This window comes from Rhinolophus sinicus, linkage group LG05, assembly GCF_036562045.2.
Source record: "Rhinolophus sinicus isolate RSC01 linkage group LG05, ASM3656204v1, whole genome shotgun sequence".
NCBI lineage: Eukaryota > Metazoa > Chordata > Mammalia > Chiroptera > Rhinolophidae > Rhinolophus > Rhinolophus sinicus.
Genome location: NC_133755.1, coordinates 154814654 through 154839372, shown reverse-complemented (window position 1 = coordinate 154839372; position 24719 = coordinate 154814654).

The window sequence follows — 24719 nt, the reverse complement described above, 5'->3', positions numbered from 1 at the left end:
AATTTTAGTTCCATAAATTGGATCAAATTATGTCTATTTGAAAAATTAATAGGTATTATAAATGGTTCTTAAACAATTCGCTCTCTGTTTTCCTAAAGAAATAATTGATGATGCCTTAACAATGTACGCAAGTTAGGGAGAAGCTGTCATCATTATTTGATATTACTAGTTTAGAATAATCTTTCTAACTTAGTAGACACAAAACAAAAATGTCACCTTGGTTTAATTTCTATACTTGTGATTGCCAGCCAGTTTGTATAGCTTTCAAAATTTGTTTACTAATTGTATTTCTTAATTTGTGAATTACTTTTTTTCTGTCCTCTGATTACTTGTCTTTCTTATCAAACTCCAGAAAAAGTAACAATATAACATTAATAATAGTAATAACTATTCATGTGTTTGTTGTAACTAATCCCTCTGTTTCTAACCTCATGCTTATATGTTTCTACGCCTATAAAAAAAGATGTGAATTATCTTTTTCATATACAGTACTAAATATTTATCCTTTTAAATAAGTCTGTTTCCTTAGAGAATCTTATAAAATTCTCTTCCATCTAATTCTCTGTGTTAATATTTCTGGTCCATTCTGTTACTCACACATAGGCAGTGCTTGTAGACTGTGCTTATAGACTATTTCTGTATACATCAGAAAATTATTTTATGCACTAGTTAAAACCTACAGAGCCAGTCTAAGGTTACTGAGGTGCAAATTACATTGTCACATATCAGGAATTTTTAAAAGAAGCCTAAGAAAAGGTACACAAGAACAGCATTTGGATTTATGTGAAAGCTGTAGCAATCAACTTGCTTTTGGAAACTAAGCCAATCTCCCTTAAAGGGTCAAGAGAAACATTGTGTGTTTAAATGATTCATTTCAGATTTAAAACATACATGTAATGGTCGATTTGTAAAGAATTATATAGAGTTTTATATGAATCACTTATGCATTAGTTTACTGGCCACATTGAAGTTTTCTGTGTATCAAGAGACCTAGAAATGTAAACATTTTAAGTAAATGGGTCACAAAATTCATAATGCTTATTTCAAATACAGCATTGACGAAGTTCCAGTCATTAAGGAGTTTGAGGTGTCAATCTAAATTTGATTTTTGGCTCTTCACAGATAGCTTTAAAGCCTGAGAAGCATAGAATTTGGTTTCTTTGCTGAGTGTTGAAAAATTCCCTCTCAATCTCTGGGCAAATGGTAACTCTTATGTTGTTGTATGAGAATAATTGGTGGTGGCATGAGAAAACAGACCAGCACAGCTGGTTAATATTTCAGATTATTAATTCATAGCATGTGTTATCCATGTATGGAATACGGGGAAAGTAGTGTTACAGTGGCCGGACAGGCATAGACAGATTCTACCGTCATAGCCATACCAGAACACTAAAGTGTTGGAAGGTGAAAAATACCAGTATCCTGAAAAACAAAATCAAATTTAAGCAATGTTTCTTAATAGGGAGGTGGGATTTTACACCCTCAGAGGAAATTTGTCAATATCTGGAGACGTTTTTTATTATCCTAACTTGGAAGGCAGTGTTGCTCCTGGCATCTAGCTGGCTGGGGCCAGAGATGCTGCTAAACGTCATGCAATGCACAGGACAGGTCTGCACAAAGAACTGTCTGGCCCAAAATGTCAATAGTGCTGATATTGAGAGACCATGAATTAATGAACTGTTATTTTTAAACTTGGAATATGTACAACTTGTCTCAATTCTCATGTTTTTATTGATTTGTTCATAGGGATAAAGCCAATAGGGAAAATATGACTCCTTGTTATCAAATTTGTTTAAATTGTTTATTTATGCATAAGATGTGGAACCCACATCCTAGAAAAATGGGGTCAGTTTCTGACCCTGCCTGTTCTTTGAGTGGTGCTTTCCTTGTGTTGTGGCAAACTAATCAGGTAAAAATGAATTTACATAGCATAATCATAAAACATTAAGGCCGCCTCAATACCACACAGTACAAAATGGAATTTCGCCATGATGTAGTTAATGTGATTAATATGGGTAACAAGCAAGACGCTTCAGGGCCCCAGTGGAACATTTGTCCTGAATTATCTGGGTTGACTGTCCACTCTTATTATGGGAACTGAAAGAGAGCCAGATCTTCTCTCCATGCAATGCAGACATAACTAGATGATGCAGTATATCAGGGGGTAGCAGGCAAGATAATTAAGTAGGTATGATATTGGTCTTAGCTAAGACTGTATCTTAAATATGGGAAACAGAAATGAGGAAAACGTGACAGAATACTTCATTTATCATTATTGTGTGCATATAGATCATACCCTGCAAAACTGGCAGTTAATTTTCCTCACATTCTTCTGCACAATTTTAGCCCAATTCCTTTTAAAATATGGAAGAAGGATGAAGTATGTATGGAGTTCATAGGTGCATTAACACTTTTGCTTCTGTGGTCTGATTACTTTTGATGCCCTAGTTTATATGGCAAAGGATGGGCTTTTTTTCACTGCTTTTATTTATTCATTTGTTTGTTTGTTTGTTTATTTATTTATTTATTTATTTATTTTAGTATTTATCAATATCAGTTGTTTGTGGGTAGGTGAAATGAAATATTTTGTAAGTTTAGCAAATAGTTGTGAATAGTTTTGATAAGACGTTGATTTAATGGATAATTCATACTTTATAATATATTTTTAACATGTTAAAAGTGTGTGTCCCTATAAAATGCCCTTAAGTGTTAGAAAACCTGATTACACACAAAGTTTTAATAAATATGGTGAATTAAAGCATTTGACATACTATCTTTAGCAAGTTATCATATGAATTGTCCCTTCTTTTATTTGGTAGCTATTTTTCTTTCACTCATTAAGATTTGTTCACCAATTCACATTAAATAAAAATGCAGGTGAAAAGCAAATTCCTATGCTTGTGCTTCAGATCAAGATAGTACAATTGAGTTTATACACTGAGCTTATGCTCTAAATATTGCAGGGATAGACAAAATAGAAAACCAAAAATATATGTCCAGGTTCAAAAACAAGATGAAATCCTTATGAACCAGAAACTGCACAAAAATGAACGCATAAATGGGCAGAAGCCATTGGCATTCTGGGATCTGGTTCCAGAAGCCCGCAGTGGTGGCTAGGAGTTCCATTCCTGCCGGGTAAAGGGAGCCAGAATCCTCCACAAGATGAGGGGTTGGAAAGAGGCTGGCTGTGGTATGCCATGGGCTCAGGTACAACCCTCTGACCCATGAAATGAGAATAAATAAATGCTGTTAAACTGCCTCCTGTCTCTTTAGCTTTATGGAAAGCTGAGGACCTAGTGAGGTGACAACTTCATGCCACAACTTCATGACCGTGAACTAAGCCAATCCATTTGCTGGTTCAGTGACTGAATTTGCAATGTTCCCAATATCAATAGCACAGGAGTCCCAAAACATCACTATGAGTCCCTGCTGTAGATTAGGAGCCTTTGCTGGCATGAATGGGGTGGAGTCACCATTTCTTTTCCTATGGTGTTTGGCTGGAAAAGAGCAGTTCATTGTCTGAAAGAGTTCTTTCTTGCCAGAATGCCCATTTTCTGGCCCTTTGGCTAGAGAGAACAGGCTTTTCTTGGTACTTTGTTTTGTCCAAACCAATGGCATCTGATTTGCTGGCTTCTTCAGCTGCAAGTCTGATATATTTGAAGCAAAAAGAAAACCGAGAGAACTGACTACTGTGTCATGCCTGGCATTTAAATTCCCTGCCAATCTGCCTTTTTCTCACCAATTTGTAGAGTTGTGCTATGTTTGCTTTCTGTATAATGTCCAGGGATTTTAGATGTTGTTAGCAGCATGAATAGGGAAAAGTATGTCAACTCCATCTTAGTGGAAACAGAAGTCTGTAACTTCTATGTAATGTAATAAAGTTTGAATCAAAATAGTTTAAAATAAGTCCTGGTAGACATGAAAAAGAACATATTGTAAATATTGGAAATAAGAGATGGTCATTATCACTTTTAGTTCCTGCTTAGAATTGGGGAGTACTCCTGCTATTATTATACATTACAGTAACTTCATCACCATCACCAACAAAAAGCTGAATAAATTGCAACTTTATGACTTTTCTTGAAACTATCAGAGAGCTAAGATCACAGGGTAACTAAGAGGCCCCAAATTTAAGGAGAGATAGGACTGCACAGAGAGATGGATACTTCACTTACAACAGAAATAGCTGGACACTGGTAAAAAGAATACAGGCAAAATAGGATGTTGACTTTTGTCAAGTGCTTTTTCTGCATCTATTGAGATGATCATATGGTATTACTTCTTCAGTCTGTTCACATGGTGAGTTAAGTTGATTTTCCATTTTTTAAAGCAGCCCATGATATGAAAGGTTGTGAAGTGTTATCCTTTCGGTATATTGATGGATTTGATTTGCTAACATTTTGTTGAGGATTTTTATGTGTATGTTCGTGAGAGATATTGGTCCATAGTTCTCTTCTTTACAATATCTTTGTCTGTTTTTGCTGTCATGGTAATCCTGGCTTCTTAAAATGAGTTGGTAGGTGTTCCCTTCTCTACTGTTTTCCAGAAGAAATTGCCTAGAAGTGATATTATTTCTTACTTAACGTTTTGATAAAATTTACCAGTGATGTATTCAGAAAAACAAGATCTAGTAACGTGTTCAAGGAACAAAAAAAAATTGGAGTAGATATGTTGTTTTCTGACATAACAGAATTCAAAACAAAAAATAATATTAGGAACAATTAATAGTCATGTGTTGCTAAAAATGAATAAGAATAATAACAATAGAATAAGGAAGTATATTACTATGAGTATATATGCACCTAACAATATAACTAGACAGACAGAAAAGTAATAACTGATAGAATAGCAGGGGGAAATAGAGTAATCACTAAATTTATTTGGAAATTTTTCACATGTCCTCTATCAAAGAGATAAAAAGATCTGAATATATGAATAATGCAATTATTAAGAAGCTGAAATCAACTATATAATTGGACACTAAAAACATGTTGAAGTATTATATCCAACAAATAGACAAATAGAATAATACATTCTTTTTGAGCACACATAGAAAATTTGTAAAATCTGCCAATGCAATAGGCAACAGAGGAAACCAATAAATTCAAAATAATACAAACTGTGTTCTCTGGCAATAATTCAAATGAAATTTGAAAATAAGTGTATTGTTTGAAAAAAAACCTCAATGATGGCAATCATAAAGTATACCACTATACAGCTTTTGTATAAAAGGAATTTATAAAAGCTATTGTGAAATATTTAGAACAGAATGATGATGAAAATATGTTTATCATAAATTGTGAGGCACTGGTAAAGCAATATAAGAGAAATTTATTAATTTAAGCATATTTATCAGGAAATAAAAATTACCTTTTTAAAATGAGCTAAGGATTCAATTAATGCAACCAGAAAAAGCAGCAGTATAAAATCAAAGAAACAAGAAAGAACAAATAAAAGAACAAAAACAAGTGAAAAAAATTGAGAAGAACAACAAAAAAAATTCTTTGAAAAGATTAATTAAATGCATGGACCTCTGGCAAGAATTTTCAAAGAAAAAAATGGTTAAAATAAACACTATATGGAATATATGAGTTGAAACAACTACAGATAAAAAAGTTTTAAAATAATTTTTAAAAGTAAATAACTCTATGCTAATAAATATAAAATCATCATAAACATACACATTTCTGAAGAAAAATAAAATGCCAGAAATCGGCACAAAAAGAAGTAGATAATTGAGTATTAAAGAAATAGAAACTGTTGTTTTAAAGAAATTTCCATCCCAAAAAGCTACAAGCCAAGACAATATTATTTTAGCAATTCTACCAATTTCAAGGAATAATTAAATGGTAACTTAAACAAATTTAACTAGAAAATAAAAGGCTTTTCCTAGTTCACTTCATGAGCTTGGTGTAATTTGATTTTTAAATCAGAGAAGGGCAACACAAGAAACCACGGGCTCATTTTGGTGATAAACACAGATGCAAAAATTCTAAATAAAATATCAGCTAACTGAACCAAATAGTGTGGTTTTAAAAATAGCTCAAGCAATGGGTTTATCACAGAAATGCAAGGATGGTTAAATATCAGAAAATATAACAAAGTATTTCTCCACATTACTCAGTTAGAGGAGAGATAATGTGGTTTTATTACTAGAATTAAAAAAAAATAGATGAAGTTCAACATCTAATTATGATACTATTTTATCAAACTTGGAATAGAAGCAAAATTCTCTAGTTTATTGAGGATTATGAATCAAATTTCTGTGACAAACATTATATCAAATATCACAGAATCCAACTCAGTTATCAGTTGCATGACTCAGCATTATTTCATATTCCACTAACAAAGAAAATTACATATTATCAATGGCTGTTCTCTCACCACACAACAGAGGTTGAGTAATTGTGGTAGGTACCCCATATGGCCTGCAAAGCCTAAAATATTTATCTGGCCCTTTATAAAAAACATTTGATGACTCCTGATCTAGACCATAAAGGAACTTCTAAAAATCAACAAAATTAAGTCAATAGCCTGACTAGAAAAATGGGCATCTGACAAATGATACACTAGGCAAATTACAGTGACTAACCAAATGGCTACAAAGCAATTGTAGGGATGCTCAAACTTATTAGTAATTAGAAAAAATATAATTTCAAACCAAAAAAGAAATTACATTTGTCAGCTTGACAGAATTTAATTTAAAGATATTATTATAAAAAATTTGGGAGTAAATTAGTTATTTAATTAATCTTACTCAGATATTAATTTGGCTTATTTTTACTTTATGATGTACTTTTCCTAAAGTTCCTGTAAGGATAATATGGGAAAAGAAAACCAGAAGATAATATTTGTTGCAATTTTTTATTTAAGAATTAAGAAAAGCCAACAGAATCCAAATTTTAGAAGTGCATTTCCTTATCAGGTTAACATAACCCCTAGTGATTTGTAAGATCGAATTTTACAAATCTAAGTAGCTAAATAAACCTTGAGATGATAAAATTGTATTTGAATTCATGTCAATAAAATACCAAATAAATGCTTTGGTAAAGAATCCGCTTGCATATCTTTTTAGAGATGATAGTCTATTAACTGTGGACTTTATCCACCTACTAATACTTGTTATAACAATGTTCTTACCTCCACTTGGCCTTACTCTCGACACCCACTCTCACCACATCTATCTTCTCTATCATAGGAAAAGAAGTTTTGATTCAATTTGAGTATAATAAATATGTTATTGTCTTTATGTTTTTATATGTATAGTATTATATTTGTAAACAGTAAGTAAAATTACAGTGCTAAGACAAAACGCTGTATTCTCATTCATTAATTCGTTCATACCACATGCATTTATTTTGTGCCAACAAAGTGTCAGGTACTGGAAATATATAGTCTTTGCTTTCAAAAAATATAACCAAATTAACTAACAGTCTGTATGTACTCAGAGAGGAGTATCACCAGATGCTACTGAAGCATAGAAAAGAGACAGCTAGTCCAGTCAGGTGTTGAGAAGGGAGGTTATCAGGCGAGTCCTAGCCACAATGATGCCTGAGTGGAGACCTGGAATGTGCTGAGTAGTCCCTGCTATAAGGTTCCAGGGAATAGAGAGGTGAATCAGTGGTGGCAGAGATAAATAAATAAATTCAATTAATGAATATTTAGCTAAATGTGTATATCACGTTAAGATTTTTACATGAGTCAGGTACTGGTTAGCATAGGGGTAGCCAAACTGCGGCCCGCGGGCCAACGGGCCAACTGCAGCCCATCCCATGATCCATCGTTAATTGGCCCGCAGCAAATTCCAAAAATATATTTAGTTTACTTAAATAAACCAGGTGAAGCAATACGTACTTCACCTCGAGTGAGTGGCCCGGCTGTTTGTGTATTTTACCGCATATGGCCCTTGGTGAAAAACGTTGAAAAAAGTTTGGACACCCCTGGGTTAGCATATGTAGTTATTGTATAAAAATGTATATATAATTGTATTAAAAAGTATACATTATATATTTGGGAAGAGAAATACCTGCTGTCTATTTTTTGCCACCAGTAGAATGTATCCAATCATCTGATAGGTGGAAACCTCTTTAAGGAGGCTATTTTCAAACTTTCTCATGTATCTCATTGCAAGTCTTAAACCTTTGTCACTCAGGATGTTTTTTCTTGTATCAAATTATATGAATACAGGAAATATGAAGGATTTAAGCAACAACAGCAATAACTTAGACCTTTCTGATTTGTTGAGAGTTTTTACCTGTGTGGAAACACTTTGGGGGATTATGGGTAAAGGTCATATACATGTGAAAAACAACTAATTTTGGTGATGTGAAGATAAATTCTAACTGAAGTCCTAACCACATTTGACTTTCCTCCCCTCCCAATACAGTCTCCATACTATAACTTGTATCTTTTAAAAAATATAAATTATCTCATGTCACTCCTTGGCTTAACTCTTTCTGGGGCTTTCTATTGCATTGATAATGAAATCCAGTCATTTTAGCTTGATCAAAAGGCCCTAAATAATCTGCTACCTGCTTACGTTTCCAATTGCTTTCTCACTTGTTCACTATAGTCCATTAGCATGCCTGCTTTCAGTTCCTTGAAATGCCAAGTCTTTCTGGCCTTTATATATTCAGTTTCCTTTGACTGGAAAGTTCTCCCATCTCTGTATGACTGGCTTCTTCTAATTCTTTCTGTCTCAGCTTCCATGTTACCTTTTTAGTCCCTACTGACAACTCGACCGAAGAATCTGCCATCCTTTATCCCTGTGAATCTCTATTACAAGGCCTTTTGTTTCCTTCATAACCTATCATTTTGTAATTATTCATTTTTTTGTTGATAACATTAACTGTTCAGTTCTGATTTGTTACTATAAGATCTATTAGGGCAGAGACTGTATTTGTTTATTTCACCATGGCATATCATAGTAATGGACTCATTACAAACTTGCTGAGTAAATAAATGAGTCAATATATGAATGGACCTGTGTCCTTTACTTGGTCTGTACTGATAATGAAAACTGTGGAATGAAGTGCATATTACATTAATTCATCATGAACACCTGTGCGGGAGGGAAACTAAATAGCAACAAATGTTTTGAATAAAGGAAAGTTGCTCAACAATGTTAATGTTGTTTTCCAGAAGGCTTGGGTTTTATTTTTAGCATTGGAATTTTAAATAAAAAAAAATAAAAGCATGAAGAATAGAATGAAAGAGAAATAAAAATTTCATGCTCTTTTTTAATTATATGAACCAAATACTTTAATTTGGAACAAACTAACAGCTAAAATGGAATTGGAAGACATTTTCTAAATAGCTTTGATATCAAATGAATCACTTAGAGAGTTTTAAACTCTCCCTGGATGGTGACAGTTCATACATCTTTTAATTGTAGTTTGTCGTATTCATTTCCTTCAGGCTTGAAAAATAAGTACCTCAAGATGCCTGTCATTTAGTAGGTTAAGAAGACTTGTTACACAAGGGAAACTAAAGAAGCTACCATGTTTTTAGAGTTTATGAAATGAAATCACTGTGTAGCCAAATAAAAACAGTGAACTAATCTATAAATTATCAGAAGTTATGTTGTCATGACTAAGAAGAAAACATCTATGCAGAACAATTGCCTCTTTTTAGGCAATTGAACTCCTTTAAGAAATGAAAGTGATGGTCCCAGGAAAAATGTCCACAGTGGCAAGGCTTAAAATCCTATGTAGGTTTCTGAAGAGCATACAGACAGACAGAAGACGAAAATGATGCACTCAGCACCGGACAGCTTTCAGTACATCATGCTTGAACTAAAACTAGTCTAGTTGTGGAGAATTTATGTCTGGCTATTTAAAATAATTTATCTCAGCTTGAGTCTTTTAAAATTTTTACTGTCTTGCTGAATTTCTGTTTAACACTGTAACATGTTTTCCAAAATGAGGGTTCTGCTAACAATCTAGAAAGCAGGAAAGATAATTTGCATTTTAAAAATGCCGCTTCCAGCCAAGAGGGAGTAACAAAGACAGGACTTAACCTCCTTTCGTGGAAACTTAAATTGGCAAATTCATGTGCAACAACTATTCTCAGACATTAACACACAGGCCTCACAGTAGTGGGATCCCTGAAAGAAGGAAACAAACAAGGGGAGCCCTGTGATTGGGAGTTTTCTGCCTAAAACCAGTATCAAGACTATAGAAGCAGAGAAGAGGAGTGCAAACATAGCCCAGCTGCCTCAGTGAATTGAGGAGGGAGGTATTAGGGTTTAGGGAGGCTGAGGAGCCTGCTGATGGTGGAACAGAGCTCTGAGAAGGAGGAAGCAATATAAAGAGCTGAGAACTCAAATGGAGGTTCACTTGAGTTTTTGTTGAGCCATAGGCTGTAGATGCGTAGGAGTGAAACTCCTTAAGGGTAGGCAAAGAATGATCAGGAAGTTGTATGGTAAATATTTTCCAAAGCTCACACAGGGTAGGAAAATGTTCAAGTCTGATCAACCAGAGTGGAGACTCCGAAATGATTGTAATTAAGAGTTAACTCTAGTTTTGACTAGAATTATGATTGATGCTATACTGTACCCTCTTTCTTGGGTAGGTAAATTGTACAATCAGGAGATTTTACCAGTGTCCAGGCTTAGAGACTCTAATTTCCTAAATTGTTTATAGTTTTATTATTTAATGCATATTCAGCAATATTACTTACAGTTTTTAAAGCTAATCTCCATATTTGTTCTCTCAGTATATACAAACCATTTGTTTTCTCTCCTACTCAAATAAATCTGAGAAAGCAAAGTCGCTGTATCATGAAGATAAGACTTTTTTGGTTCACTGGATCTATCAAAAAAGTAGGCTGAAATATATTTGTTTACATAGTCAGTGATATAACACCTATAGCACCAGCTTTAAGATGGTCTGGAATCTCAAAATGGAGAAAGAATAATAAGTGAGAAATAGTTGGGGTTGGCGCCAAGTAGTAGGTGCCAGCCAGGGGCCAGCCTTCGATACAATGGTAACTTGGATGCTGTAGCGTGACAGACATTGTGATAGTTTAATGTTATGTGTTAACTTGACTGAACCCAGGGATGCCCAGATACCTGATTAAATGTTATCTTGGGGAGTGTCAGTGAGGGAGTTTCCAAAGAGTTTAGCACTTGAATTGATGGACTGAGGAAAGCAGGTGGCCCTCCTCAATATCAGGCTGGGTATCATTCAATCGTCTGAAGGCCTAAAGAGAACAAGAATGCTGAGGAAGCTTGAATTCCCTCTTCACCTAATTAGTTGAGCTGGGACATCAGTCTTCTCCCATCCTCAGACCTTCAGGTTCAGACTGAAATCTGCACCACCGGCTCTCTGGCTCTCAGGCCTGTGAACTAGCCCACTGGCCTTCCTGAGTCTCCTGCTTTCACACAGCAGGTTGTGGGACTTCTCAACCTCATGATCAAGTGAACAATTCCTGATAATAAATGTCGCTCTTTATATATGTGTATCTCGGCTCCAGCAGCTGGTGGGAATAGGACTAGTAGACAGGGCTGACTGTCAGTTAAGGGGACTGACTCTTTTTAACACCTGAGTGAGATCAAACGGGCTGACACCTGAAGTCATGAAAACTCTGCTGGGACATCAGGACATCTCAATGTGGAAAGCATAGAGTAGCAGTGTCATCTGGGACTCTTGTGGGCTCTTCTGGCAGCATGCCGGCAGGCAGCATCATTCTGGCATCAGCAAGTACTTGTCTGTCTAGTCTTCAAGAAAAGAAAGAAGCATTTATTGCATTTGTTATGACTCACCTATAGGCATTTTGCTTATAGCTCATCCCCACTTAATTGTCCACATTTTCATAATAGGAATTTTTGAAACTGAAGCTCATAAAAATTGTCACTGTGAAGCTCATACATTAAGTCATTAGAGTTAAGAATGAAACTCAGATCTATCTTCTTCCAAAAAGTGTTCTTTCTACAACTTTGCAAGGCTCGGAGATCATTTTTGTCGGTACATTAAAAATTGATAAGACCTTTACGAACAGATTCATACTAATCAAATTCACAGAAGACTGATGCATTAAAAGAGTTCTAATTGAGAAATAAAACTGACAAGAAAGACTAGAGTGCTTGAATCAAAAATTAGTGCATTCTCTCATTAAATTAAAAACTTACCTGGGAAGAAAAATTATATTTAAAATATTGTTTAGTCAGTATAAATCAGAAGCAAAGGACTAGAATGATCATTAGTATAAAGGCTTCCGTTAAGAGCGATGGAGGCTGTCTTTCTCACTTGGTTAGAACTTGGGTTGCTGTTGCAGGGTGTCCCTTGGTCATGGCTCGCTCACCAATGGGCAGCTCTGTGTTTGGCCTGCCATCGCCATGTTGTACATACACATCATGTCAAAACACTTCTCTGTTTCAGAACCATTTGCATTCATTCCTTCAGTCCATAGTGTGCGTCCCTAATGGCTGGACTGTGTGAGGCACTAGGAATACAATATAAATAAAAATAGTTAAAATACCTGCTTTTGAGAGAGAGTTAAAAAAATTGTCAGAACCAAGGGAATTAAAACATTGACTTAGCTACAACTTTAGATTTGTAAATGGAGTTGTTTTTATCAACTGATTTTCCATAGTGGTATTCTCCACAAATCACTATACTTTAAAATTCTGAGGCTAGCTGGCTATCATTCCTGTGTAACGTGTACATAAGGTTAACGAATGGTTCAAAAACTAAGAATGCTTCCTGTAAAAGCTAGTTGTTATCAGGCAGTTTTTATCTTGTAATATTCCCGAGTGTTCCTGCAGCTCCTCTGAACTCACAGGCCACGGACTTCTTCAAAGATTTACTAAATCTCTGCAGAAGCCCTGTAAGCAACAAACCGCAGTAGCGTTTATTATAGTTATACAACAAATGTTATCCATTTTGAGTGCTGTCTGTTCCTGGGAGACTGCTGACTTAGTTCTCAAGTACCTTTTATGCTTAGACCTTTCTGAGACACTGATTTTACAGTGGTTAATGTCAATGAAAATGCTTCCATAAATTCATACCAGGTGATCTGGGGATTTCGTGTAGCACTGTTATCTTTCTCATCACTAAGAGGACTCCATGACCTTGATTCTCTCTTATTTACTTTTTATTCCAGGATTGTGTTCCATAAAATACCAGGAGAATAAGTGGGCTGATAGCTGAAAATTGAAACTCTTACGATTATATGAATTTTGATTAGAATGCCACTTGTAAAGAATTTATCCTTTGCCTTCCGCTCCCAACCCCTGTCAAAGTAAAATTTAAAACAACAATATTTAATATAATAGAAAGTCCTTGCTTCTATTAGTGATTAGGTAGATTGTATACATTAGATTTAAATTGAATAGTTTCTGCAGTTTTCATTCGAGACTGAGTGGCAAACAGTTTACACACATACAAATCAATGCTTCAGTCTTGTGTTGGGAGGATGGGCCAAATGTTGCCTCTTCCATTAACTACCTGTGTGGAAGCTCCCTTACTAGAGCCATAGTAGAGCATACAGGTTGAATGTGCGGCATCTACAGTCAGATTGTAGACTTTGACCCCCGGCATGACATTTACTAGCTGAATAATCATGAGCAAGTTACTGAACTTCCCTACGCCTCAGTTGCCTTATTTATTTAAAATGAACTGTCTTAGTCTGTTCAGGCTGCTGTAATGGAATACCATACATTGGGTGGTTTAAACAACACCTATTTCTCATAGTTCTAGAAGCTAGGAAGTCCAAAATGTAGGTGCTGACAGATTTGATGTCTGGTGAGGGCTGCTTCCTCATAGCAGCCGTCTTCTTGTCTTCTCTCTCTAACCTCACATGGTGAAAGGGGCAAGGGAGCTCTCTTAGGCCTTTTTTTTTTAAGGGTATTAATCCCACTCATGACCTACCAGTAATCACGTCCCAAAGGCCCCACCTTCAGATACCATGACAGTGGGGATTAAGTTTCAACATAATGAATTTGGGGGTGGGAGGACAGAAACATTCATTCTGTGGTACGAGAATATTTTAATTAAAGTTTATTGGGGTGACAATTGTTAGTAAAGTTACATAGATTTCAGGTGTACAATTCTGTAATACATCATCTATAAATCACATTGTGTGTTCCCCATCCAGAGTCAGTTCTTCCATCACCATATATTTGACCCCATTTGCCCTCTTCTAAAACCCCCCTCTCCCCTTACCCTCTGGTAACCACGAAACTATTGTCTATGTCTATGAGTTTTTGTTTCTTCATTTGTTTGTCTTGTTCCTTTTTTTTCCCTTTAAATTAAAGTTTATTGGGGCAACAATTGTTAGTAAAGTTACATAGATTTCAGGTGTACAATTCTGTGATACATTATCTATATCACACATTGTGTGTTCACCACCCAGAGTCAGTTCTCTTTCCATCACCATATATTAGACCCCATTTACCCTCTTCTAGAGCCTCCCTCTCCCCTTACGGTCTGGTAACCCCTAAACTATTGTCTATGTCTATGAGTTTTTGTTCTTTCAGTTGTTTGCCTTGTTATTTTGTTGTTTTCGGTTTATATACCACATATAAGTGAAATCATATGGTTCTCTGCTTTTTCTGTCTGACTTATTTCGCTTAGCATTATAATCTCAAGATCCATCCATGTTGTCACAAATGTTCCTGTATCATCTGTTCTTACCACCGAATAGTATTCCATTGTGTATGTAAACCACAACTTCTTTATCTATTCATCTATCGAAGGACATTTTGGTTGTTTCCATGTCTTGGCCACCATAAATAAAGCTGCAATGAACATTGGAGCACATGTGTCTTTATGTATAAATGTTTTCAGATTTTTTGGATAGATACCCAGGAGAGGGATTGCTGGGTCATATGGTAATTCTATTGGTAATTTTTTGAGGAACCTCCACACTGCCTTCCATAACGGCTGCACAGTTTGCATTCCCACCAACAGTGTATGAGGGTTCCTTTTTCTCCACAGCCTCTCCAACAATTGTTACTATTTGTCTTGTTGATGATAGCCATTCTGACTGGGGTGAGGTGACATCTCATTGTGGTTTTTATTTGCATTTCTTTGATGATTAGTGATGTTGAGCATGTTTTCATATGTCTATTGGCCATCTGTATGTCCTTTTTGGAGAAATGTTTCTTCAGGTCCTCTGCCCATTTTTTAATTGGATTGTTTGTTTTTGTTGTTGCGTTGTACGAGTTCCTTATATATTTTGGATATTAGCCCCAATGGAAGAATATTAATAGTACATATCTCATGGGGTTGTTGCAAGGGATAAAGGAATTATTTTATTTGTAAAATCCTTAGAACAATGCCTGACAATGAAGATAACGCTCAATAAATGTCAGCTGGCTACAAAGCAGTGGCTGACTCAACAATACATTCTTTGGCCCTCAATCCTTTGTGTCAAACTTCCTTTCTCCCTCACTCTTGCTTCTCTGGGACTGCACTCCCTAATAAAACCTTAAAAGATACACATTGCTTTCTGGAGGTTGGGCAAGGTGACCTCTAAGGTTCCTTAACTCTCCAAAAATCACATGTGGCGGTGTAAAAGCAGTGATTGCAGTCAGAAGACATAGTTTTATGACCTGGTTTTAACACTGATATGTGTGTGAGCTTGGGCTAGCTGTTTAACCTCCTCAAATGTTGGCTTTATTTTTAGTAGATGAAGATAAGATGTATTTGATTGTATGAAAAACAACTTTCTTCACAAAATGATTGTAAGGATTGACAGGTTTACATGAAAACAGTTCAAGACTGTAGAGCTCTACAAATGAATCTGTCTGTCGGGGGCAGTCCTTACCCTTTCTACCTCACATGTGCCTAACTAGGGACTTCTGTCCCCATACCCACAAGGGTTGAGTATAAGGGAAACCTCTTTGGGACTTTCATTTTTCCTCCCCATCGGAAGCAGAATGGTCTAGATTTTTGATGGGTAGGGCATATAGCTCATGTGTGGCAAGCCCTTTTGCTCTCAGGCATGTCTGTGGAATCAGATGAGATGCATGCTCATTCATTCTAGCCTTCCTCTTAACTTTCTGTTACTCTGTTACCATAAGCACATCTATTCCTCCAGATGTATAGACCTATTATGAGTCACTGGCAATGACTAGATACATGAAGCCACCTTACTAATCTTACAGCAGATTAGAATAGCCAAGTGCGCTTGGTGTCTGCCATACTGGTTTGGCTGCCCTCACAGCCAGTTCCCAAGATTCAGAAGGTTTCATTACTCTAAGTTACAGAATCACCATAGTTTATAGAAGCCTTGAAATCCAGGGGCAAGCAGCAACTAATGAAGCTGACAGTTTGTGAGCATATTCTCTCTTTGGTCAGTATTTGGCAAAGAAGAGGGATTTTTTCTCATGGCTCTATGAGACCCCTTAATCTCTAGCAATATCTGTAAGATGAGATCAACACAATCATCAAACATTCATCACTTTTATTCCTTTACTAATGCTAATTCTTCAAAAGGGAAAAGCAAATTTTGGAAAGGTAAGTTTACAGTCACTTTCTCTTTGAAATTAAATAAGAGAAAAAAATCTGTTTAGAGAGCTAGATGTAAAAACCTTTAACAAGAAACAGATCCTGTCTGCTTTGCACTATGTTTAGATGGAAAGCCAGCTGGCCACAGTCCAATTACACCTCCATATTCTGTTCAAAACTAAGCATACTCTCTCTGTTCAACAAAATATACCATAAGCAGTAGATAGTGGTTAATGTGGGTTTTGACTGATAACAACAACAGTTCTAAAAAATTATCAGGACAACCGGTATAATTCACTCAATATCTGTAGGCAGAATAAGTGTTTGAAAATTTTATGACAGAAAAGATTAAAACCAGTGTACCACTGCTGTCTAATCAGAAAGACTGCTGACCTGTTTTATGAGGCCAGTTTCAGTTTACAATGTTAGGTATAAAAGTTACATATTCTGATGATTTGTATGATTCCAGTTTCACTAGGATGGAACTATGTTTTCCAGAAGCCCCTTCTCTGAAGAGTTCGAGGCTAGCATGGGCCACAAGAGATATTTGATTGAGATTGGGAAGGAGGAAGAGCAGCAGCGGCCAAATTCTTTTATGCTGGGAGATAAGGTGACTCAAGCTGTTGCATATTCTCACTTAGCTGCTGGTTCACCTTGGTGGTGTGGGGCAAGCCCACTGGGCATGCGGCCTCTCCAGATCCTGCCAGATCCTGCTTAGGTTTCTCTGACTTCTAGGCCAGGTGCATGTTGAGCTCTTATTGGACACCCACCAGAGTTAGAAGCTTAGAGCCAGTGAGAAACCATCCCAATTTGTAGTCCATCTTATGGGGTCCAGGTTTTCTTCTTTCTCCCCATCTTCACATTCGTTTTCCCTTCCCAGTGACCTCAAACTCGAGCACTAAATGTAAATATGACAACTTCACGTAGATTGTTTGACAAGTTCCCACAAACATATAAGGTCAAATTCTTTTAATAAATCCTAATGGTTCTGTTTCTCTGAGTGAAACTTGACTGATACAAATTTTCATATTGGAAGTGTTTGCGCAGAATAGAACCTTTAGGAGAGCCTCTCTGAATTAGTTTTACATTATCTGGAATTTATTCTCTGATTAGATTTACAGTTATTAATGATCCTGTTCCCAGTGATAACAGCTAATGAAGTGAAGCAATGAGCTCAAGCTCATGGAATTCACTGGTAAGATTATATTCTTTTTCACCTGAAGCAGTTGGCCTGATGGAATGCTAGAATGGCTTTTTGAAGACTCCATTATGGACGGCAACACCAGGGTTGGGGTAATATGCTCCAGGATATGGTATATGCTCTACATCAGCAATCAATAAGTGGTGCCATTTCTCGCAGAGTGAAGACTCACAGGTCTAGGAATCAAAGGGCTAGAAATGGGGTAGCTCTTCTCACTAGAGGTCAACTAGTGAAATTTTTTTTCACTATGTGAAAAAGTGAAATTTTTCATGAAAGTGAAATTATTTTCCTGTACCATGACTTAGGACTCTGATAATCTCAGACAATTTAGTTTCCAAGTAAGAAATGCTTCCACCAGACAGCATAGCAGTGGTTCCACAAAACTGAAAGTTGAGACTGTCATCTACATTTTTAGGCAACTTGTGCCAGTAAATCACCTGGCAAAAAAAAGGGGGGGGTGGTTACTATATTAGCTGGGATGCTTGATCTTGATTATTAAGGGGAAATTGGCCTTCTATGAAATGGGAGTAGGAGAGAGTATGTTTGGGATGCAAGAGATTTCACAGGGTGCCTCTTAGTACTCTGATGTTCTGTGACTAATTCAATGAAAAACTATATCAACTCAATTCAGGTGAGACTGCTAATGGCCCATACCCTTCAATAATGAAGGTTTGGGTTACCCCACCAGGCATGGAACCACGGCTATCTGAAGAGCTTGCTGAGGGCAAAGAAAAGTGGGCAGAGGAAGATAGTCGTTTTAATCACCAACGGTGACCAGATATAGAAATAATGCAATAGTTTGAGTATTGTTCCTTATTTTGATATAAAAAAAATATATATTTGTCTTCCTCAACCCAATCTCCTAGCATATAACATAAGACAGTAGGAGATGACTATATATCTTAGTATTTAAGTTACAGGATATCAGTTAGGGAGTGTGACTCAGCTAGAAGAGGACTGAACACCACCTCAAGATAGGTAAATAGAATTGGTATCTTCTTGGGGGGAGAAGGTTACCATGTTTTAGTTATATAAGGGATTGTTGCATTTGTTAAACAGGACCATGATCTTGTCTATATTATGCGTTAAGTATGGTTAAATGAGTTGAGTATTGATGGTAAGTTAATAATAGGTAGAATATAGAGGATTTATATCGTGTGAACTTAAAGTTGAGACTACATTTCCCAGAGTCCTTTCTTTGCATAGTATATTAGCATGAGTCACAAAAGATATTTTACCCAAGATTAGAAGGCAGAAGAGGCAGCCATATTTCTTTAAATCTCCGAAAGTAGGTGTAGAGACACCGAGTACTATTGCAGCAGATACACATTGATGCTTGTATGTTGGCTCACCTTGTTTGCATGGGGCAACAATAGACATAGCTGCTTCAGCTGCCACTATATCCTCCTTCACCTACTCTGACTCCTAGGACAGGTGTGTGTTTAGCTTTATCCTAGGACATGTCATCATCAATTCGGAGGCTTGAGCATGTTGAATAAGCAATATGGGTTCCAGTTTATCATGAATTCCAGTCTGAGCTTCTGGGTTCCTTTGTCTTCTCTCTCTCCCTCACTTCACATTCTTTTTCCCTTTCTACCTGCCTGCCCTACAGACTTCAAACTTTAGCAGAGCTGCAAGAACAAAAGTTTTACTTAGACAGTTTAGCTATTTAGCTCTGATAATTATGTAAGGTCAATTATATATGATTACTAAATGTATATGTGTGTATATGTATGAATACATGAATACATTTATACACATATGTAAATAAATATAAATACAGCACATACACACACAATTAAAACTACCAGCATCTAACATAACACTTGACAAGTAATAGGCAATCAAAATACATATGTTGAACTCAGACAGTAAATTGAACAGAATTGAAAGGATTGTTATGAACATACTTAACATTTTAAAACAATACAAGTTTCTTATCTCAATTCTTTAGGTGAAAAGTCTTGTGGGCTTGGCTGAATTCTCTACTCAAGCATCAGATGGGCCTGAACTATGAGAGTAATGCTGGAAATTAACAAAAGATTATGCATTCCAGAAGTGTCTAGAAAGTAAAATTGCTAGGAGTTGGATGTTGTGGGTAGGAGAGAAGGAAAGGGAGTGCTCTCAGGTAATTTCTAAGTTTCTGGCTGAGGGAAGGTACCTAAGAGCAGGATGGTGGTACTGAGACATGACATATAGGGGAGCAAGCAGGTCTTGGAGGGGATAGAAAGGGAAAAAGAGCTTCCATTTTTGACAAAGGGCCTACTGTATTTGAGATTTATGGGGAAAATGCACATCCGTGTGTGTGCGTGTGTAGATTTTTTTTTTTTTTAACATGGTTGCGGGGTAACAATTTGGACAGAGCAAGGGAGCAGATTTATTGTTGCACTTACTTTAGCTACTTGGAAATAAACAAAAAAAATACAATAACCCCTAAAATGAGTTTGTACAAATCTCATACAGATTATTGGCTGACACTTTGTTACTGATAATGCTTAATCAATTAATGGGTTTCATAGATTTTTAGATGCAAATTTCATCTGACTATAATATCAAATACTGTTTAGGTGTGTTCAGCTTTCTGACATTCTTGGAGAATGTTTTCCTGCTCATAACTTAAGTACAGAATTAATGGAGGTTAAAGGGGAGAAAAAGAAGTTCCTCCATAGATAAGAAACAGGGCCATTCTTCTCCCTATATGCCACATTCACCTCACCTTCAGGACCCTCATTTTTTCTTTTCTGGCATCCAGGGTGTTACATATAAAGAAAAAAACAGAAACTTCTCAAGGAGATTTACAGGCAACCTACACAGCATGAACCACTAGTAGGAGAATTAGAAGATTAAAAAGCAGCTGTAAAATCCTGCTGCCATTACCCATCAGAGGTTTCCTCTGAAGTAGAAAATTAATGGCAGTGGTCAAATTCAACCTTTTCCAAATCGGAGGCTACCATCGTTGATAATTGTGTCTATAAAGCATGACCTGTTTAATACATTTTTAGGAATTAGAATAGAAAGTGAGTGTAACTTAATTAAAAACATAATTGCAATATGAATTAATCGTGTTGCAAGAACTGGATTTTTCCTGCTGTGATAGGCATGATCAGAAACTTTAATTTTCTTGCTTTGTGCATTTTAATAACTCAAAATCAATTGTGCTATTTCATCAAAGGGATAACCTTGTAAGACTTGTTGCCTCTTAACTATATTTTTTTCCAGAAAGTTAAATATAGCACAATTCTGTTGTATTAATATATGGCACACACAGTCACACACATGCACCATAGAAAAGGTTTTTGTGCCCACAGCATCCACTTCACCTTGGCTTCACACATGGCCCATTCTCTTAATCCTCGGAGAAATAAACCAAGAATTTTCTGTGTATTTTTTCCAATTTGAATTCTTTTTTATTACTTGGAAAAATGTTAATTACTTCCATTAAAAACAAGCAATAAGAAAGAGTTTTACCCTGGACCAAAAATGGGAAGAGATCTGCTAAATTAACCATAAAATCATGAGGTGTTTTCACAGCTTTGAGAACAGTCCATCCAGTTTGTTTACCCATTAACTGAAGGGCTGATGTGCAGAGATGAGGGGCTTCAGCCACACACAGGCTCATTCTTTCCCAGCTCCTTGTTATCACGGCTCCATCCTGGCTCTGGCCCTGTCATCTGGACGGTAGTAATAGCCTTCTAACTGATTTCCTTCAAAACAGCCCCCTCCTGAACCTGGGCCTTCAAGGTATCCCTGCAGGATTCATTTTCCTTAAGTGCTGTCTGATCATGTCACATCTCTGCCCAGAAGCTTTAATGTACCCCCACCACTTCTCAGATCACACCCAGACTCCTCACTCTGCTGCTGTAACAGCCTTCACAGCACCGTCCTACCTTCCTGGTCCAGAATCCTCTCTCACTTCTCCCTTACCTCTAGGTATCAACCAGACTCGTATCTTCTTCCTGTTCATTGAACTACCTTCCCTCCCAGTCCCTTTCTTGCCTCCATAGCCATGCTGCTTTGTCCACGTCAGTTGCTCTCCCTTCTTAATTTATGACAATTTTTGTTCATCAAAAAAATGCAATCAGCCATGAAAGCGTCTCTCCACCGTGACCTCTTTCATGAAGCTGTTTTTATCTGTCCTGCCTCTTCTTGAGCCAGATGAGACCTTCTGTTTATGCCTCTTTTGTGGCATTTATCTTATTCTGCTTTAGATATAGTTATTTGTGTGTGTGTTTTTTCAGAATAATGTCTCAATGTCTTTGATCCATGCTCCTTTTTGCAAAAAAAATTTCCAGTACCCTCATTGTAATGTTTTTTGGATTTTACAAGAAATGAATTATCATAACAAATAAAAAAAGCAATTATAGTATTGATTACACTTTTTAAAACTGTAATGGCCCCAACAGAATCCATCAGTTGATAATTATTACTCAGCATAATCCATGGATATAAAATGTATATAAAAGCTAAGCATAATACCAATCATACAGTAAGTGAGCAATAAATGTTAGCGATTTTTATGATTATGATTAGCTCCTCGAGAGCAGGACAGTCAACTCTTGGTTGCTGTGATATTCACAACTGCTGGTTTATTAAGTGATGTGATTTTTATTTCATGGCAAATTTAAGATCATGTCTTCTCCCTAATGATAAGCAATAGTAACAATCCACTCCACGTTTTTTTGACATGTCTATGGGCTTGAGGAATAAATGAAATAGTGGCTGAGAGGGGCCAGTGTAAGTTAGTGCTGTGTGGGGAGTAAAGTACTGCTAAGTTGACTCTGGGCATTTCTGGGCATCACTGTGGGTTCAGATTGGATTATTTTCACATTGAAAGACATAGACAAGATACTCTGATCAGGAGGTTAGCAAATCAGGCAAATAGCCATTTCACAATTTTAAATTGTTCAGTCAGTCACCAGTGTGTCATCTTGGGACTTGGATAGGAAATATGTCACATGATTCAAATAGCTTGTTGAACCCACACAAGAGAAAAATATCTGTGTTCTCAACTCGGTGATCTTAAATGGGGGTTACATAACAAAACGACAAATTAATGATGTCAAACACCCACTTTAATGCAGTAAAAAGTCATCTGTGGTAAAATATGTGCCTAAAATCACCCAAAACAGAACTTTTCTAAAGTTTTCAGTTGTAATTATTAGGAAAGAAGGCTCAGAGATTGAACCAACATCAAAAGATAAAGTTGAAGACTAAACAATCATTTCTGTTTTCAAAAAGTTGTGAGCATTTCCTTGTCAGATGGCTTAGAAAAGCGGTCACGCAGAGTACATCATTAAATGTTATTGAAAATACCATCAAACATTGCAGAAAACACTAAATTGTCCCATAAAATTTATTTTTTGTTGTTAAAAAAAACCCCTGCATTCTGCAAGAAATGAGGCAAACCATCTAGTAGTAAGGACCCTTTAAATCAATGCAAACATTTGCACGGCTATGGAGCTAAATAAAGGACTAGGAGTTCAAAGCATCACATTAACTAGGTTTTGAATTTTATCAAAGAATTGAGTCTTCTACATCATTTTTCACTCCCTTATTTTTAAATTGCAAAATAGTATGACGAATAATTTTCATTAACTGGATTAAAATTTTTAAGCAAACACCCACGCCGGCTCCCAGCAATTTTACAATGTGTTATCTGTATTTCTGCTCTGACCACACATCTTCCAGTGGTGGGCGACGCGTTTGTGGCAGCACGCTGAGTTTGTAAAAAGAACCTCTCTTCTGTGCCCTGCTAACAGAGCAGGTAGTCGTGCGGTCTCCAGTGTTTTCAGTTAGGAGGAACTAGCCTGGGCCTGGGGTCTGCGGGCTGGAGGAAGGCTCCCAAGGGCAGTGGACCTGGGAGCTGAGATCACAGTGATGAGAAGGTGCTGGGGGAGCGGAGGGAGTGGGGAATGTACCCTCGGAGGCAGGAGAACAGGGAGCAGGAAGGCGTGAAGGGAGACAGGTTGAGAGGCTGGGGAGTGACAAAGAATCTCTCCTTGACCAACTTCAGTCAGGCTCCTCGGAGCCCTGTTCTTGACTAGTTCTTGAACTTGCCCTCCTCCCTGAGTCCTGTTTTTGGCCTGCCTGGCCCAGTTTTAGAAGAATCCTGCTAAGTTAGTTTAGAAAGAATCCCCCGCCTTTAATATCTGATCCCCCTGGCCTGCTTCTGGCAAGAATTCTGTTAAGTCAGTTGAGCATGAACCACCCCCACCACCTTGATATCTCCTCTTAGTAATTTCCAGTCACTGACCTCCTTACTCTGCTCATGGATGATAAATTCTCACCGTCCTAGTTGTTCTAAGAGTTGAGACAGTTTATTGCGATATTCTTGATAGTCCCCTACTGTGATAGTCTTGACACCTAATAAAGTGAATTCATAATTGGGAACCACAAAATGGAGGCCACCCCAGTGTCCAGGCCCACATCACGATGTACACCCATGTCAGCCTGCACTTACAGGAAACGCCTGTCCAGGAAACCTGACATACACTCGTCACAACCCTCGAACTCAGGTTTCCCTTAGAAAATAGGCATTTCTAGCTTTAAAAGGAAATTCCCAACCTCCTAGCCAATCATGACCTGTTTCCATGCTGCCTCTTCTAACACTGTAAAACTTTCTCTTGCCCAAAATCCCTCGGGAAAAATACCCCACTGCTTGTGAGGCACTGTACTCTCCCAAACCATGGATTGTTTTCCCTTGAAGAGGGAGAGAGTGAGGAGAAAGAAGCAGGGAGAAAAGAAGTTGGGGAGGCAGCCTGGGCCAGATCAGGCAAGGGTTCCTAGGCCACATTAAAGATTTTGGTCTCTATTAAAAGAGATCAGAAAGGCACTGAAGAGTTTTAAGCCACATAGTGACATGATCAGATTTGCATTTTTGAAAGATCATTCTGGCCTTTAACAAAGAGCCAGTTTAAAAATTCTTTACAGTATATTAAGGAACATGAAAGAAAAATGAGCTCATTTATACCTATGCAAATCTGCACCACAGGAGGCAGGGATTTGAAACCTATGTCAGCCCACAGCTATCAGTGCTCCTCAAGGCCACGTTCCCTTGCCTCAGT